The sequence below is a fragment of the Lissotriton helveticus genome, chromosome 1_1 (genome assembly GCF_964261635.1).
Source record: "Lissotriton helveticus chromosome 1_1, aLisHel1.1, whole genome shotgun sequence".
NCBI classification, from domain to species: Eukaryota; Metazoa; Chordata; class Amphibia; order Caudata; family Salamandridae; genus Lissotriton; species Lissotriton helveticus.
Window position 1 is genome coordinate 1,166,043,533 of NC_136057.1, and position 17,276 is coordinate 1,166,060,808.

The following is a 17,276-nucleotide window of genomic DNA, read 5'->3' on the forward strand; positions in this document are numbered from 1 at the left end:
CCATCTACAGAAGCAGAATGTCTATACAACAACGAACTCTGGGAATAGTAGTGGACCCCATACCTTAGCATACACAGGTGGATGTTCTACATCTCATGTACAGCTGTGATCTACTCAAAGAAAGTCTCTCTCTCTCTTGGTATCTTCCTTTACTGTGCATACCTATATGGCAAGGCACATATGCTCACAAACAACAGCTGCACTCATGTTTTGTGTCTAGGTGCTATTGTGTGACCACAACAAAATAACAAGGAACAATTGTTGTTTGACCTTGCCTGCTGTGTTCAGACTAAATCCCAGGAAAGAACAGAATGTGAATATAGGATTGTGCAGAAACAGCTGCAAGTTCTGTGTGAAAATGTAATGTGTCACAAAGATAAATGTGTTTATATAGTAACTTGTGCAAAGCAAATGTGATGTGTATAGTGCACTGTGAGGCTAACATAGGAGAAAAACCACAATAGGCCATGCACTGAACACATGACATAATGTCCTACTGAATGTTCCTGTTTCTGTGCACTACTTAGCTGGATGAAAGCCTAAATAATAAATATTTTGCTGTACTCATTTATATATTCCAGTCCTTACTTTTATAAAGCATAGTTACATCAAACTTGCCAAATATCTAAGACTCCTGTAAATTGATCTTAGTCTCTATTTGAGAACAAACATGCCAGCCCCATTTTACTAATATATGATGTTTACATATGCAGATTAAAAGCTAAACAATCATTACACTATATGCCTTTATAAAATATATATTTATGATTTAAATGTTTATCTCTGGGTCAATATACACATACTGTTTGACATGTTTGGTATGCTGACATGAAGCACAGTAAATACCTATATGACCAGGGGTAAAACCTACAAATGCAATGCTAATGAATGATTTTCATGTCACAGTTATCCACTTGTAATTTTAAACACAATCCAAACACGAAAATGTATTTCCTAATATTAAATTAGCCCTCATCAGCAAATAACATACTTATAATACTGACTTTTATTCAGTTACTATACCAAAACGTAATTATAGTTCTGCTCAGAACGAATGTTACGTTTTATATTATAATGGTGAGTGAAAAATGTGAAATGTAGAGAGTAGCAGCGGGAACAATACTTTAAATTGCTTTAAAATGTCAAAGCATAAACTATAATTTTACTAAAGCTCTTCTTTACTTTTTAGATAACAATGCTTCTGTGGTGCAGATTAAGCTTGGTTGTGCTAGTGGCGATAGACCACATCTCTGTTTCTCCCATTCCTTTTTCTCGGGCCTACTGTATAACTCTACAAACGTAGTGTAGGTTTGGTTATAACTTTGGCGATGTATGGAATCTATCATTCATCTGGTTAATCCAATTTTCCAGTTTAGTGTCTACTAACAATGTGGCAGCTGTGCTGTTCCACTGCTTTCCTGAATTTAAAAAGCTAACTTTTTTTTATCTTGTTCTATGAAAAAATAAAAAATAATATTGTTGTGACACTTTACTAATAAATGATAACTTAATTCAAGTATAAGCTTAGAATACTATTGCCATTGTCAAAAAAGTATTTCAATAAGTGTTGTTAAATTCCGCCATTCCTGAAGTGGCATTAAACCCGGATCGAAGATTTGTCATGAGATTTCTACTACCCTAGAGCACTAAGAAGAGGTGTGAAATGCTGCCACAATTAGTGTTCTGTAAAGAGACAATGAGGTTTTTACTCAATAGCACTTTTTGTGGGCACACCATCAGCATGACATGTTCATTTAGATCAAGGGACACTACCAAGACACAAACAACCCTATGATTAGCAAGTAGTTGTTGGACAGAGAAAAATGTATGCAGCTTTTCCACACAAGGATAGACAAGACCTTCCATTGTTATCACCGACAACTCAAAGGAAAGGCACAGCAACAAAGGGTCTTTGAAGACAGTTTTCCCTTGAATGTATTAGAACCTCGCCAAAAAGGGGAGGGGCAAACTGCACGCGGCAGATATGGGTAGACGTATGCACTGGATAAGCAGGCTTAGGAAGCATAAGGAAATGGTCTTCCCTGAGCCTCCAGTGACTGGAAAGAAGAGCAATGCTGTTTTCTGGTTATCCTCTGCCAGAAAATGCAATATCATTTTTGTTTTAATGTAAATGAACACTGAAGGAACTATATAGCACAAGTATAGATCCAATTCTATAAATGGGCAGTAGAAACACTGTTACCCTCTTACCTAGGTGCAGTAAACTAAGAGAGCTCAAAGATGAATAGCTATTAATTGTAGGCTATTCACAAGCTAATCCAAGCATGCTTCGTACACGCCCTTGTGGACAACGCTGGAAAAAAACACACGGGGCATATTCACAAGGAGCTATCGCTGAATTAACGACACTTTATCGCAGTCAAAGTCGTGATACATTTACCTCCCCATTCACAAGCAGGTGCTAACAGCAGCACATTTCCTGCGATAGCAGCCGCAAAACACATCGCCACAGAGGACACCACAACTATCGCTAATGAGATGCAGAGTAGGCGTTCCCGTGACGAAACACGCAACAACACCACACCAGAACATTCACAATGACCAGTCAGATCGGCAATAAAAACACAAAACACGCAATAAGGTGCGTTAGCAGCAGGAATTTTACACCTGCTCTGACCTGGTGTAAAGTCATATGGCAGCCTGCATCACTATAGGGAGCCCTGCCCAGGGCATCATCAGAAGGGCAACAGATGCCATGGAGCCACTCATCGTGCAGCACGGACACCCAAGAGGGTCACAACACCCACCTGGCACCCCCCTGGACCACCATAGAAGCAACGCAGACAATGACAGCGGCACCCTAGGAAATGCCCCTGCCCCACGGGCCCAACATCTGACAATGTCACTGTCCACTACAGGCTGAAAGGGACCACCATCCTACGCATCCTGGCCACCATCGCCTAACAGGCCTACGGCACCAACACAGCGGACAACCCACATCCCACCCCGCACCGCCTGTTGGCCCCTGGCACACCCCAAACAACACCGCCAGAGTCAGCAGAGTATCACAGCCAGTCACATCCAAGACCCCACGCCTGTTCTGAACATCACCATCATCCTGGCACCCCAGTCCCCGTATGCCAACACAATCGCCATGCACACACGTGTAGGGGGCAATCCACTGCACACATGTCCCACCTGTGCCCCCTGGTGACACAGCACACAATCAGCGCAACAGGAAGGACACGTCACATATCAATGTGCATGCAACATCCAAACACCGTGGGACCTTCACCAATGTCGCCTCCAAATACACAGGGAGTATGGATGATCCTTTCACCCTCTGACAGTCCAACAGCAACCAGCCATCTAAGGATTGACCAAAGGGAAATGCACAGCCCCTTGGCAACTTCCCAATTAACACCTCTCTCACGTCAACTCCATAAACATGCAATCCACAAGTCTGGCAATGCACACATCACAAGTCCACAACCAAGATGCACAACAACATGCCCACCCACCAGACACGATGGAACAACTCACAATGGTAACCTTGGCAAGCCGTGAACATGACCAACCTACGGCATGGCATCTCAACCCCACTGTAGAAGAATGTTGGGAGAAGAGGCAACCAGGCATATGTGAAGGATGCAGAAGAACCATGATTGGGAAAGTACACCATGCCAAGAGTGGCAGCAAAGTGCTGAACAAACCGCAGTATGCAGGACACACCCATATCCACGGTGACATACACCTCTGGTGAGTGAGTATAGTGGACAGTGGATGCAACCATATTACCCCAGTCAGTGGGGGTCCTTGCAGAAATTGTGCCTGTTACACCCCACCTGTAAGCAAGAGCAGAGTCGGATGAGCCGGCATAGGCCAGGCCAGTGTAGGGGTGTGAATAAAAAGCACGTAGCCCAGGGCGTTGTCCTGTTCCAGGAAGCACAATGTCTCTGCCAGGGTGGCACCCCCCACCCTGCCATGAGGCTGATGCAGTCCTTATTAGCGGAGTTGCCTAAGATCCTGTGCACCTGCCATACCCCAGCCTGCTGGACCACAATCCCGTCAGGGCCGGCCCTACGCAGCCAGGCCACATTTATCAGCATCTGACACCGGCGTGTGTCATGGTGGACCCACCATGTGCCAGTGTTAGCTCCAAGCCCTAGGCTCATGACCTGACCAGCATTTCAGACCACCAGTGTCACCCAGACGCTGGCCGACATTACTCCTTTCTCGTTTACATATTCTAGCGGCAGCCCAGTGGGTCCCATTTGTGAGTCTGTGTCCTGGCTCCAGAATGGCAGTGACCCCAAATCCGGGACAGTGGCCACAGCACCAGACTCCCTTCGATCAGTGAGACATAGTTCCATATGCACATCTTGCGATACATCCTTCCGCAAACCTTGTCCAACGCCATCCGGGGAGCCGTGCTGCCACATACCCTGTCCAATGCCAGCCATTGAGCCGTGGGTGAGGGAAAAGGACAACCCTGTGGACCAGTAAGTTTCACATCCAGCACCTAGTCTCGAATCACGAATGGCTGGTTCCACACCAGTGGACGCACGGAGAGGAGTAAGAGGTAGTTGCCGCTCAGTCCGGACGAAAGCCGGGTCACAGTCACGGAGGAGACCGAACATGTGGTGCCAATGAACCTGAACTACAGAGGCCGGTGGGGCCGCCAACCTATGCCGGCGACACTCGGTGAATGGTCCGTGCTGTCCGCTGCCTCCGGCCTACACTACTCTCTGCCTAGGCTGTGCTTGTGCAGGCCACCGATTTGGAACTGAATATCGAGTATAGCAAAGGCAGATTACACATCATTGCACACAAGGAGAGGTCTAAGAGGATGTCGCCTTTCAACTTGGCTGTGAGGAAAGGATCATCATTACGGAGGTGTTCGTATACTACCGACAACTGCCCTGGTGTCACTAGCACTGTGCCTTGCGAGGCAAAGACACGTGATAGTGGGCCACTGCTGACCGCTGCCTACGGCCTACACTGCGGTCCAGTAGGTCACAGAGTCATGATTCAGTAATGGCGGAGTCCATATCAGTGAACCGGCATCATCGCAGTCTGCATCCCCACTGAGCCCCAGTGCCACTTAGTCTGTTACCTCACATTCATGGACACTCTCTGGTCGAACAATGGTGGTGTTTGAGCCTATGGACTAGGGGGCAGTTTTCACCCCCATGTAGCTGATACGGAATTAGGGGTGGCAACGGGCTGTTGCATTCCACTCCTCCATTTGCTGCTTTCTGATAAAATCAAACCTTAACGTCTTGCCCTGGAGGACACCTTCCACTGTCCCACGAAACACTCCAAAACATACACCTCGGACAATGATGGTTACCCGCTCAGGTCGCATGGCCCATCTGAGTGCACTACAAGTCACCGTTCCGTGGCTGGGTGCCTGTGCCAGCCACAGTGCATCCGGGCCACTTACTTTGTGCAGGTCGAGCCTGGGATCCCTTCTCCGGAGAGATGGGCTAGCCCCCAGGCGTGGGCCTTGGGCTCGTCAACGCGATGACTTGCGCTGTATGCAGCCTCCAGGCCCAAATGTGTCCCACCAGGGCTCACACTCCAAAGCGAGTCCAGACCGGGCCGAACGCCACGTCTCCGCAGGAGGCACACGCCACCACCGCAAGGACCGCCTCCAAACGCCATCTGCCAGAGTTGAAGCTGTATTCCTGACATACTTCGTGGTTGCTCAGGCCTGTTGTGGATGCCATCATCGGCCTGTTACCCTGCTCAGCACTCCAGGTGCCAGTGACTGAGTGCACCGCAGGTCATTGTCCGTAGCTGATTGTGTTTTGTGCTGTGGAGCAGTTGCGCAGGTATGTCACCTCAAACAGTGTGGGGGCCTGAGACATTGATGGTGAAGATGATGCAGGTCCGACACACCCCACTGCATCTGCATTGGAGGTCCTCATCCTCAGATCCACCCCATCGGCCTGGGACGACTCCTGGTGGTCCACCTCACTAGGCACAGCCCCAGAACCCACGGACCACGCACGCAACCTGGGGGTCATCCTCGACTCCACCCTCTCCATGACCAGGCAAGTCAACGCCGTATCAGCATCCTGCTTCAACACCCTCCGAATGCTCTGCAGAATCTTCAAATGGATCCCTATCGACACGAGAAAGACCGTCACCCAGGCACTCGTCACCACCCGACTCGACTATGGGAACGCCCTCTACTCAGGAACTGCTAACAAGCTCCTGAAATGGCTACAGCGAGTCCAGAACGCTTCAGCTTGACTGATCCTCGCCGTTCCCCGTCGCAGCCACATCACATCCCACCTGGGAGGCCTACACTGACTCCCCGTCAACAAGAGGATCACCTTCAAGCTCCTCCTCCACGCACACAAAGCACTCCACAACACCGGACCTACCTACCTTAACAGCTGACTCTGCTTCCACACCCCCTCCCGAAGCCTCCGCTCAGCCAACCTCACCCTCGCTACAGTCCCTCGCATCCGGAAAACCACAGCCGGTGGAAGATCCTTCTCCGACCCGCCGCCAAGACCTGGAACACCCTCCCAACCACCCTACGACAGACGCAGGACCTACTGGCCTTCAGAAGACTCCTCAAGACCTGGCTCTTCCATCAGTAGCAGCACCCCCCCCCCCCCAGCGCCTTGAGACCCTATTGGGTATGTAGCACGCTCTAGAAATGCAATGATTGATTGATTGATTGATTGCATCAGGAATATATTGAAGTGACACAATCCGAGACTTTTTCTCCACATGAGCGTGCTCATCTCTAGTGTCCACAGCCCAGTGCACAGCGACTCATGGACACTTCTGTTTGCATGTTGGCTGTCCCGTGGACTTTATCCGGCTCACCCCATGTTGCTCATCAGTTGACTCTGTATTGCATGTGATTTCTGTTTGCGTTGCACTGGTGTCCAATGTCCAAGGGGTTGCCAACACCAGACTTTCCGTGCAGGTAGGCTTACACTCACCCCCTACACATCCAGCACAGGTGTCACTGTACATGTGGCCCTGCCAATAAAGGGGCCAGGCGCATGTGCCCGTAGCCAGTTAAAAATTATCTCTGCGTGTGTCCCTGTGGTCTTGTAGTATAAATGTGGTCACTGGGCCCTACGACTTTACATTGTGTAGTGTACCACAGATGCAGACATGTCACCCGAGGCAGCGGGTTGGGGCTTGGACATGTAGCTTTGTCGTCACCCACTCCATTCGTGAGGGGAGTGGCCAGGACTGTTGTACACACAGCCAACATGGGTGTGTGACTGCTAATTGGGCACCCCTGGGCGTGGTTCTGTGCTGTGCATATGCTTCCGCATGTGTCTCTATGGCAGCGTGGGTCTCCTTAGTGGGGTGTGGGTGGGCCCTGTAGGGTGATAGAACCCTACGTATGTGTCCTGGTTCGCATTCCATGGGTTCGGCCCACACCTGTTGGGCCACCTAATTTTGGCATGCTGACACATGCCATGTGTGGGTGGATGAAGTGTCATCAGCCAGCTGTGCCTGCGGGTGCTTCCTGCTGTGTGGTCTGTTGCAGGCTCGGTGTTCTCCTCTGAGTAGCTTGGCTGTCTAGGTCCTGGTGGGGGGTTTTGTGGGATATCCATGGGCTGTTGTAGGGTGTCGGTGTCGACGGTGTGGTGGTCCTCTCCGGCATCACTGATGCGTTGTGTTATGTGCTCTGCTGCAGGTGTGTGTGCCTCTCTGCGATGTGAAGGGGAGGTGGGTGTTGCCTTTGTGTTGGCATATATGTTGGCACACTGTGCTAGTTTGCATGCAGACTGTATTGCGGTGTACATTGAGACTGTTTGGGGGTGCTGGATTTGTCTGCGTGTATGTGTACATTTGAACTACATGACAAATATGAGGTTGTACGCGTACATTACCATTTCACAGTTCTGTCAGCTGTAGTGGGCATGATTCTGTGCATGTGCGGAGACAGTTGGGTCCTTTGTTCTGCAGTGTCGGCTACGTGCATATTTCCACTTTGTCGTCAATGTGGGTGTGCCGTTTGAGCTATGTGTGTCTGCTGCAGTGTGCCACGGGGATCTGGGACATGGTCCTGGGTGTTTGTGGGTGTGCTGTGTGCTACGCCTTGTTGTGCATGTGTGCCATTGTGCCCATCTTCCCCCAGTCCCCCCGGGCCATGTTCGTGGCACTTCCTGTTGGTGTAGTTTCTGGTCCTCTCGAGCTGTGTCCGTACTCCCTACTCCTTGCACTGTCTCCACACTGATGACTGTGGCCTGGGTTTCCTCCAGCTCCTCCGGTGGTGCTGGACTGCCACCTCCTGTCGCCGTTGCTGCCTTACTGTTGGCAGCGGGTTGGTGCCTTGTTTAAGTTGTCACGTCATGCCGTGGCCTATTGGCCTCTAGGATTGGTCTCCTCGGCGCTCCAACTGGATTCCAGGTGGTCTGCTTGTGGGTCAGTTGCTGGTAGTGGTCTGTCACCTCTGTGGCGCTGGTCTTGTTTTCCTGTGGTCTGCACCCCGTCTTCCTCTCCCTCTTCTTCTTTGCCTTCCCCGACCCCGTTGTTCATTGCTGTTGGTCTGTGGGGTTCGAGTAGGCTTCTGCGCTGGGTCAAGATGCATCCATGTTGCTACGTGCTTTTGCTTGTTTCTGGTGTATTTTTCACTGGGTTTTTATGGTTTTTATGGTGCATTGTCCCGCCAGACGCTTGGGATTAGCAGGCCTGTGGCTGGTTTTCGCTACTTTTTGTCCCGCGGTTGGCCTCATCGCATGTTTTTTTACATTCGAGTATTGCATTTTTGGAGCATGACGTTGATTTTCACTCGGACATTTGCCACATTATCTGGAGTCTATTGCATGCTACCGCCTTGTTGTGAATTCCACATTGACACAGGGATGTTTTCCCGTGATGGTTAAAGTTGTGTTACGCTACTCTTGTGGTAGTTATCACACGATCTTGTCAATATACCCCTCGTTTTATTGACTAAAGGCTACGAGATTCATTTAAAGTGGTGTAACATCTCACCTTGTGCCCCGGAACCTCCACCTTAAGGGCAGGAATCATTTTACTCAACATGCATCTACTCATTCAATGAATACACTTTTAGCTAAATTGAAGGCCAGCTGCGCCCCAAAGTTTTTGCAGCCTGCTCTGCATTTCTTTTGGTTTCTATGAAACAAAGACCCAAAGCAGATTTTCTTTTTTCGAAACAACAACAAATGTAGTTGACAACACTTCTGTATTTTTCTGTTCCTCCGGTTCCTCCGCAGAAAAACACAGCGGTGAAAGTAATGCCTTTAGCCTCGAAGAGGATGATGTTTTTTGGCAATGTGACCAGGTGGCCCTCTGAGTGGTTAGGTCACGGGCTTCTCACGATAGCCTCAGCCGAGGCTACGTCGTCAGAAACCTGATGACTTCCACACATCTAAATTAAGCAGCAGGACAGTGGAATTGTCAGTGCTGGAACTCCTTGATTTAGGAGTTTTTAAGCTTTCTACAAAGTGTACTAGACAATCATTATCTAATATAGTTAGAAGACTGATGAAGACATCTCATGTTCCTAGGTTGTTACACAATGTAGATTGAACAAATTAAAACATCCTACAGTGCAGGCCACCGAGAATATTCAAGTATTCTTATGTTTTCTATGTGATTACTGGACAACATCTTCCTAGGCGGTTTTTAGCACACGCACTCTGTGGTTTCCAACTGGCAATTTTTATGTATATGCCTAGAACGTGCAAGGCAATGTTGTAACCTACAGTCAGGTCTATATGTCTGTAAATTTGAACGCGTGGTGGAAAGAATTATATCAAATTGCAACTGCATTAAATGATAATTCTAATGTTAAATATGCTTGAGATGCATGTTATTAGGAATGCACATTATTTACTTTCGATTGTACTGTAGATTAAAAGTATTTCCGTCATAGGAAATCAAACTAGGGTGCCTAATTATTCATTTTACAAGTACTTTTTGAATAAATAAATCATATTTAAAAATTCACACACTCATACAGCTATAGAAATGAATCTCTTGCATCACCACTACAATTTTATCTTCTGTGCTCTACTTTATGAACATGCTGTTCGATAAAAAAAAATCACTCACAATTATTAGACCAAAGGTTCTTTCAGATTTATTTTAAAATATTCCTGCACTGCGTATGAACAACTGGGAACAAAAGAAAATCACACTGACTGGTCCAAACTCAGGACGTCTGGTGCAAAATGATTGATGATTCATCATTCAATAGCACAGTTGTGGTCCAGCTGTTATTCATGTCTTACTCATGATGTCCCACGGTGTTTAGATCAGTCATTATGCCCAACTAGCCTTCTTTTTGCTCCTGCATTGTACAATGCTCAAACTTTAAGCTAAATCTTAAAATGGAAAGTGCATAATTGCAGATTTATTTTTATTTCAATGCATTCATTTTACCAAAAAGTGTTTCTAGTCATTCTACCTTGCGGTGCTTATTGAGCTTGAATGTTCACGGTTAGCAGATATTGCTGTTCACCTGAATGATGTGTGCTGTTGCCCGAACTATATTTCAACAATGTTGTGATGAACTCACTGGCTCCCAGCAAAGGAATATAGGAAACGTAAAATACTGCCATATTCATGAAGGCTGAACATAGGCATAGGTGTATTTTCTAGGGGTGAGCTGTACTCGCAGAGTTTAACACTTTGGAATTCTGCAGAGTTACATAAAATCTCAGCTAGATTCAGGGGAATTCTACAAGCGGGCTGTATTTAGCACATTACGCTGAGTATTTAGCACTGGGAGCTTGATCCATCCTGTAAAAACAGCTCGAATGGCACCACAGAGTGCGCCAGAGGGTGCTCCTTCTTTCTGCTGCTCGAGTAGATTTTTTTTGTCAAGTGGCAGCTTTCTCATTGTGAATAGTGGTGACCTGCCACAACCTCCCACATTGAGAAATCTTGCTGTGAGGCATTTTAGCGCCCACAAATCACACTATTCAATCAATTAATCAGGGGTTAATAAAGCACGCTACTCACCCATGAGGGGGTCAAGGCGCTGGATGGGGGGGGGGGGTGTTGCAGCTCCGGTTCACTTGATAAGCCAGGTCTTGAGGTTCCTCCTGCAGATGTCCAGGGAAGGAGAGCGTCTGATGTTCACTGAGAGCTCGTTCCAGGTCTTGGCCGTGATGTAGGAGAAGGCTCTTCCGCCAGCTCTGTTTCTGCGGATGCGCGGGGTCTCGGCCAGGGTGCAGTCGGTGGCAGAGGTACCTTTTGGGTACATGGAAGGAGACTCTCTTGTTGAGGTATTTGGGTCCGATGATGTGGGGGGATTTGTAGGCGTGGGTGAGAAGTTTGACGGTTACCCTCTTCTCAATGGGGATTCAGTGGAGGTCTCATAGGTGTTGGGTCATGTGTTCGTGCCGTGGGGTTCCGAAGACGAGTCTGGTTGAGGAGTTCTGGATGGTTTGGAGCCCTGGAGCTTTCTTCATTCGGGGGTTATCCATTTTAAGGTCTTGCGGAGGATGTGAAGGCAGTTGAAACTGGTGGAAGCAACGAAGTTCATCTGGCGGGTCATGGTGGGGAGGAGTCCAGGATGCAAATTCTCTCTCACCAACTTAACAAGTTGGTAAAAGCTAGCTAACTGCACCAGTGGAGAGGAATCATATGCCCACCCCTAGTTTTTTCATGTTGCTGTCTCTCAGTTGCCATGAGGGATACTGAGTTTATTCATCTGAGTGGTATGTCATTTAGCATTCTCAAATATTTATGTACGCACCACTGAATTCAAAGTTAGGGGCATGTTTAACATGACATTCTAATTCCCTAAATAAATATAAAATGACTCTAAAAGTGTATCTTTCAATCATAATATTGTAATTCTTAATAAACATGCATTGTAAACACCAATACCATCTGCAGTGCTTAACTTTTTACTTTCAGTGCTGACGCTGCACTTGAAATGAAATGAAATAGTTTATTGTATAGAAATAGTAAAACATCAATTATAAAAACACAATAATTAATAACAAAACATATGATGCCTTTCATAAATAGTTCACAATAACAGGAAACAAGGTATGTGAGCTCCAATGGCAATTGAGTATCAATAGATGTTATTTCAAAGATAAACAATATGTAAGGTCCAGATATTTTGTCAACTTCCAAATGAAGTAACAATATTTATATAAAAAGCAGTACATCAATAGTTAATGCACTGTTCTGAAATTTGCTTTAAAATACTTCTTTCTTATGTGCAATACCAAGGAACATTGACAAATAATATGTTCTAAGGACAAGTTTCTATAAAGGCAACAGAGCTGATATGACTTTGAAGGCAAACGTTGAGTATTCCAGGAGCCTTCAAACTGAGCGATTGGTATGTACATGAGATGAAAATCCAAATATCTGTTTTTGCAAACTGGGTCTATTGTATATATCATGTAATCCTGATAGGCATCTAAAATGTGTTGATTGTATAGTTGGCAAGGATACACAACTATCATTAACCAGATCAACGTGTCTAAAGTTCTTCCTCAAGGTCTGCCTTATAAGGGCCTTGGGAGCTGAACATGACAAACTGGAAAGAAGTTGTAGTGGGGACCGGGTATTCTTTTCTATGGCACTGACAACTTCTGAAAGCTCAGTGCAATTGAAGATTTTTGTGTCATTAGTAGCTCTTTGTATGCAAGATATTTCAGGGAATTTTCCTTAATGCCAATGCAGTTACACACATACGGGCATATTTACAATGAAATGTCAGAGTGCGGAGCTGTGCCACATTTGGCAGTGCCAGGCTCCGACATTCACAAAATGCAGGGATGCGTTGTTTTTACAACAATACGGTGCACCCCTGTGTTTTCGCTAGCACTGGCTCTGAAATTAGTTGCATAGCGCCAACACAGGCACCATGGTGCAGGAGTACCTGTGGTGCAGGGAATTATTGTTTATGTGCAGGAAGGTGTCCCTCCCTGCAAATAAAGATTCCATAATGACAATTTGTTACTTCTATGTGAGCTGCAGAATGTAGCACACATAGAAGTAGCAAATTGTCATTATTTTGTTATTGTTTATGTGCAATCATTCATGATGTTTTGCTCTCTCTGTGTGTTCTGCAGAATACACCACACATAGAAAAAGCGAAAATGGAGAGAAATATTAGTATTTCTCCTTGTTTTGACTTTCTAATGCCTGTTCTTGAATGCTGTTAGTTGTTGGTGCTGCCTCAGATTTACACACTTATATATCTGGGGAAGTGCCAAAAAGCAATGGATGTTGCAGTGAAACACCTACAGCAACACCCATTGCAGGCCCTGTTCAATCTAAGTCATGCGTGTAAAGGGGCCGTATTTACAAGGTGACATTAGGCCACAAAAAGTGGCTTAATGCTGCTTTGAAAATATGGAAAAGGGCATAGCACCACCAGATTTCAATAAAAATAAAGGTCTGGTGGGGTTATTCCCTTGTAAATATACCACATAGTTTTAGGCTGCCCTTATGTGTCTGGCAAAGATGTTAAAGATAGCTGACTGTGTGCGGTGGAGGATCGGAGACCCAGCAGAAACCATATTTTGTTCATGTAAAATGTATTCAGCTCTGTAAGTGATTTATTCTTAAAGACATGAAAAGATTGAAGAAGAGCTGGAATGGGTTTGCTGTTGATTGTCTTTATGGACTGGCAGATGGCCTGACCTCTATGAGTTTGAAAGAATTTCTTTAGTGACTACATGTTAATTGGTCTTTTGTTTTCTTGATTGATGTATGTTCTGTTGAGGTTACATTTTCGTCTATTGTTTCCAGATAGTTGTAGTGCTTCACTTTGTCTGTAATGTTGTTGCTGTTTCAGTCTAATTCGGGTTTTAGATTTATCAAATGACATCGTTTTATTCTTATTGTTACTAATTTGAAGATAACCCTGTTGATTGAATTCATATTGATTTGATAATTTATATTGGAGACCCTTTAGTGTTACTTTGAACAGGCCTGTGTCATTGGTGTAAGCAAGATAACTAATAGATTTCACACAGAGCTTGGGAGCTAGACTATCTGGGTGATCCAAATAGGAGAGATCTGTTATGCACAAGAAAAAATGCATCCTTGGACATAAGACTCCCTCCCCCCAGCAAGTTTAACTGAAGCCATGTGTTGTTATGCTGAGGCATCAGGAAGTATATTAAAGATTAATGCCCGTTTTGTTAATTTGTTCCAATGTTTTTCTGATTTACTTTAGCAAAGGATTGAAAGTAGTTGATGTAGTGTAAGTTTAAAAGGGAATTTGTCTTCAAGGTGTTGTGTACGAAAGGTTTGAGAGCAAAGAGATTGTCTTTTGTACAACAGCTTGATCTAAATCCAAATTGATTGGTTGGGATTGGTTTGTTGATGCATGTCCAGTTGTGGGGATGGTTTAGTAAGAGCTTTCCTTCAGAATTGAGGAGTGCAATAAAACAGTCATTTTTGGGGTCCTCCTGTCCTCCTTTTTTGTGAATTGGGTGTGTTGGTGCACCTTTCATTGACATCAGCATTGTACCTGTTTGGCGAAGGGATGAAAATAAACGATATAATATTACGGTCCAGAGACTGGGATCCGCTTTTAGTATATCAATGGATATCCCATTTAGACCAGCAGCTTTTGATGGTCGAGATGTCTTAATCAATGCTGTTATTTCATCAGCGGTGATGCTCAGCTCTGTATTGGAATAGGGAGAAAGATCATGCATCATGGGTGACCAGTTAACTAGATTTCTGTAATGTATGAATTCCACTTATCATTCAGTACAAAATAGTCATTTTTTACGCTAGGGGACTCAAGACGGTGGCCAATTAATGACCAGAATAACTTGGAATTATTAGATTTGATTGCAGAATGTAGTTACGTTCATGCCGCATCGTGGTGTGTTGGAGGGATCTCCAAGATTTTCCTCCTATAGCGCTTTATTGCATTCTTTACCCTAGATCTCATTGTGATGTAAGTAGCTTTTTTTAAAGTCATTGCTGTTGTCTGCGGTATTCTGTTTTGTGCAGCTACAATTAGATGGTCGATAGAAATGAACTGAGTTGGCATGGGCATGACTTTTGAGGAAATAAAAATGAAGATTTGACGTAACAGTTGTGTCCAGCCTTTAACCCAGACGACTTGTCCGGGGTAGGCGTTGCTAAACCACCCTTTAAGTTTTGTAACCATAAAATCCTCTTTTCCGAATTGTTTCATTTTTGAATCGAAGGCACAGTTCCATCCACTTGTGTGATTCCTCGACATTAAAGGGTGATGGAGCAGGTTTTTTGCAAAAAGAAACCTGCTTGGATTAACACCGCCGTAATACATACTAACAGTGTGCAGAGTAAATTAACATACACAAACACATTGAAACACATTGGAAACGGCTTTTGCAAGCGTGCACTAATCTGAAATAATGCATGAAAGAACTAAACGGTATTTACATTGCGTTTTGAAAGAACAAGGAATAATGCATGACTAGGCCGTATCTTGCAGTTTGCTTTAAAAATAAGAAATAATGCCACTTTTACCTAAAGCTTTGCTAGGAAAAACATCAACATGGGATAGTGCAAAGGTGGGGGGTAAACAGTGAAAAGTACATTTCTGTGTCATTAATAAATGCGTGTATTTGTTCATCATAGTGAGATGAACGGGCCCGAAAAATGCTTTAAGTTGACACAATAGTTGAGCTGGAGAGAAAAATCGGAAATAATAAAGAAAATAGACAGCAAAGGCTGAGCACAGCAGAAGAGGCACAAAGGTCCAATGTCGATATGCAGAGAAAGACATTGTTTGCCTGCCACAAGGATGAGACCGGCCGTGGGACCCAAGACTTCTTCCACAGACGTAGCTGAGAGACTTATGAGAAATTTAATGAAACAGATACATGTATTAAATGTATGAATGAGTCAAAGTTTGTGTAATGAGAAAGGAAGTAGAACAATGGACTATAGAAATTTAGACTGAAATCATGATGGTGTGCCAGACCACCTCCCGGCTCAACCAATGAAAATTCGAATTTTATGAAATGTTTCAACTGATATGGGACTGATATGTAGGTTTTAGGGTATAACTGGGTTGCATTTAGCGGTGTGGTTTAGAGCATGCCGAGGTGTCCCGTCATTGGGGAGAGAGCACGTTGGTAGGAGAGAGAGAAGAGGGGTGATGCGTCGCTGTCCGTCGGTTTGCAGAGAGGCCTAGCTGTTCCTTTATCTGTCCTTTTTTTGGGTTTCTCGTGTCTTTGTTCCCTGACTCTATTTCAGGGGACCCCCACTACTTCGTTGGCCAGCGGACTGGTATTTCACTGATCTTTGGGTTAGTATATCCTTCTGACCCGTACTTTGCATAATTATTTGCATATATATTTTTGTCTCTGAAACTTATGTCCCTTCATCTATCCCCTCCATCATATGTATATCATTTCACATATTTTTGCTGAAACTGATGTCTCTTAATCTATCCACTCCTTCATGTGCATATTGTATGTTGATGATAAGTATGACACTGTTTGCATTTGCTGATGTTATTCCTTCCCTCTTGTGAATTTTATTGTTTGCATTTGTAACCGTATGCAATGAGCATTTATTATTGACAATTAATTGAGATTAACTTTATTACTCTTACCGAGAGTCTGTGAATATTTAGCTGACTAAATAGTTAGTTAGATAGTACTATTATTACCATCAACTACCCACCAATTGGTCCATCGACTAGAGGAACGAGAGTTGATATACAGGTTTAATTATGTATTCATAAATGTTAAATATGAACTTGTGAAGATAACAAATTAATAACGTCATTAAAACTTGACACCCAGTGCATCAGGGATTTTGGTGAATGTGTATGGGCCAATTTGTATGTGATGTTATCGAGTATTGATCCCTGATTAATTGTTAGCGCAGGATCAAGGACATTTTACATAGGGGTTAGTGTTTTCCCACGTTTTATGGCTGAGATGCAATACAGTCAATTGGGGCTCATCAGAAAAGCATAATAGGGTATATTCAATTATGCTTTTGACTGCAGTTAAATAAATGTGGGCCATGCAGTCTTTTCTGCAGGAAACTGTCCATTTAGTGCCTGAAGTCTTATTTCAAAAAGCATTTTACACGTATACTTATCTTTTGTCTGTGTATTATCTGACCAGGCATCTATTACAAGAGGAGGAGCTGTAAAAGATTAATCTGAAAGATCCTCGAATGGTATTCTTCTCTAATAATTGGATATTCATTATTGTTAAAGGACCCTGTAGATCATCACTGTACCTATAGAAGTATGACCTAAGATGTACTTGGTTTCCTTACGCATGATAACAACCTTTCATTTTTAGTTTTTGTTAATGATGATGGGAAATATATATGCATTATTATTAGTTAGTTCT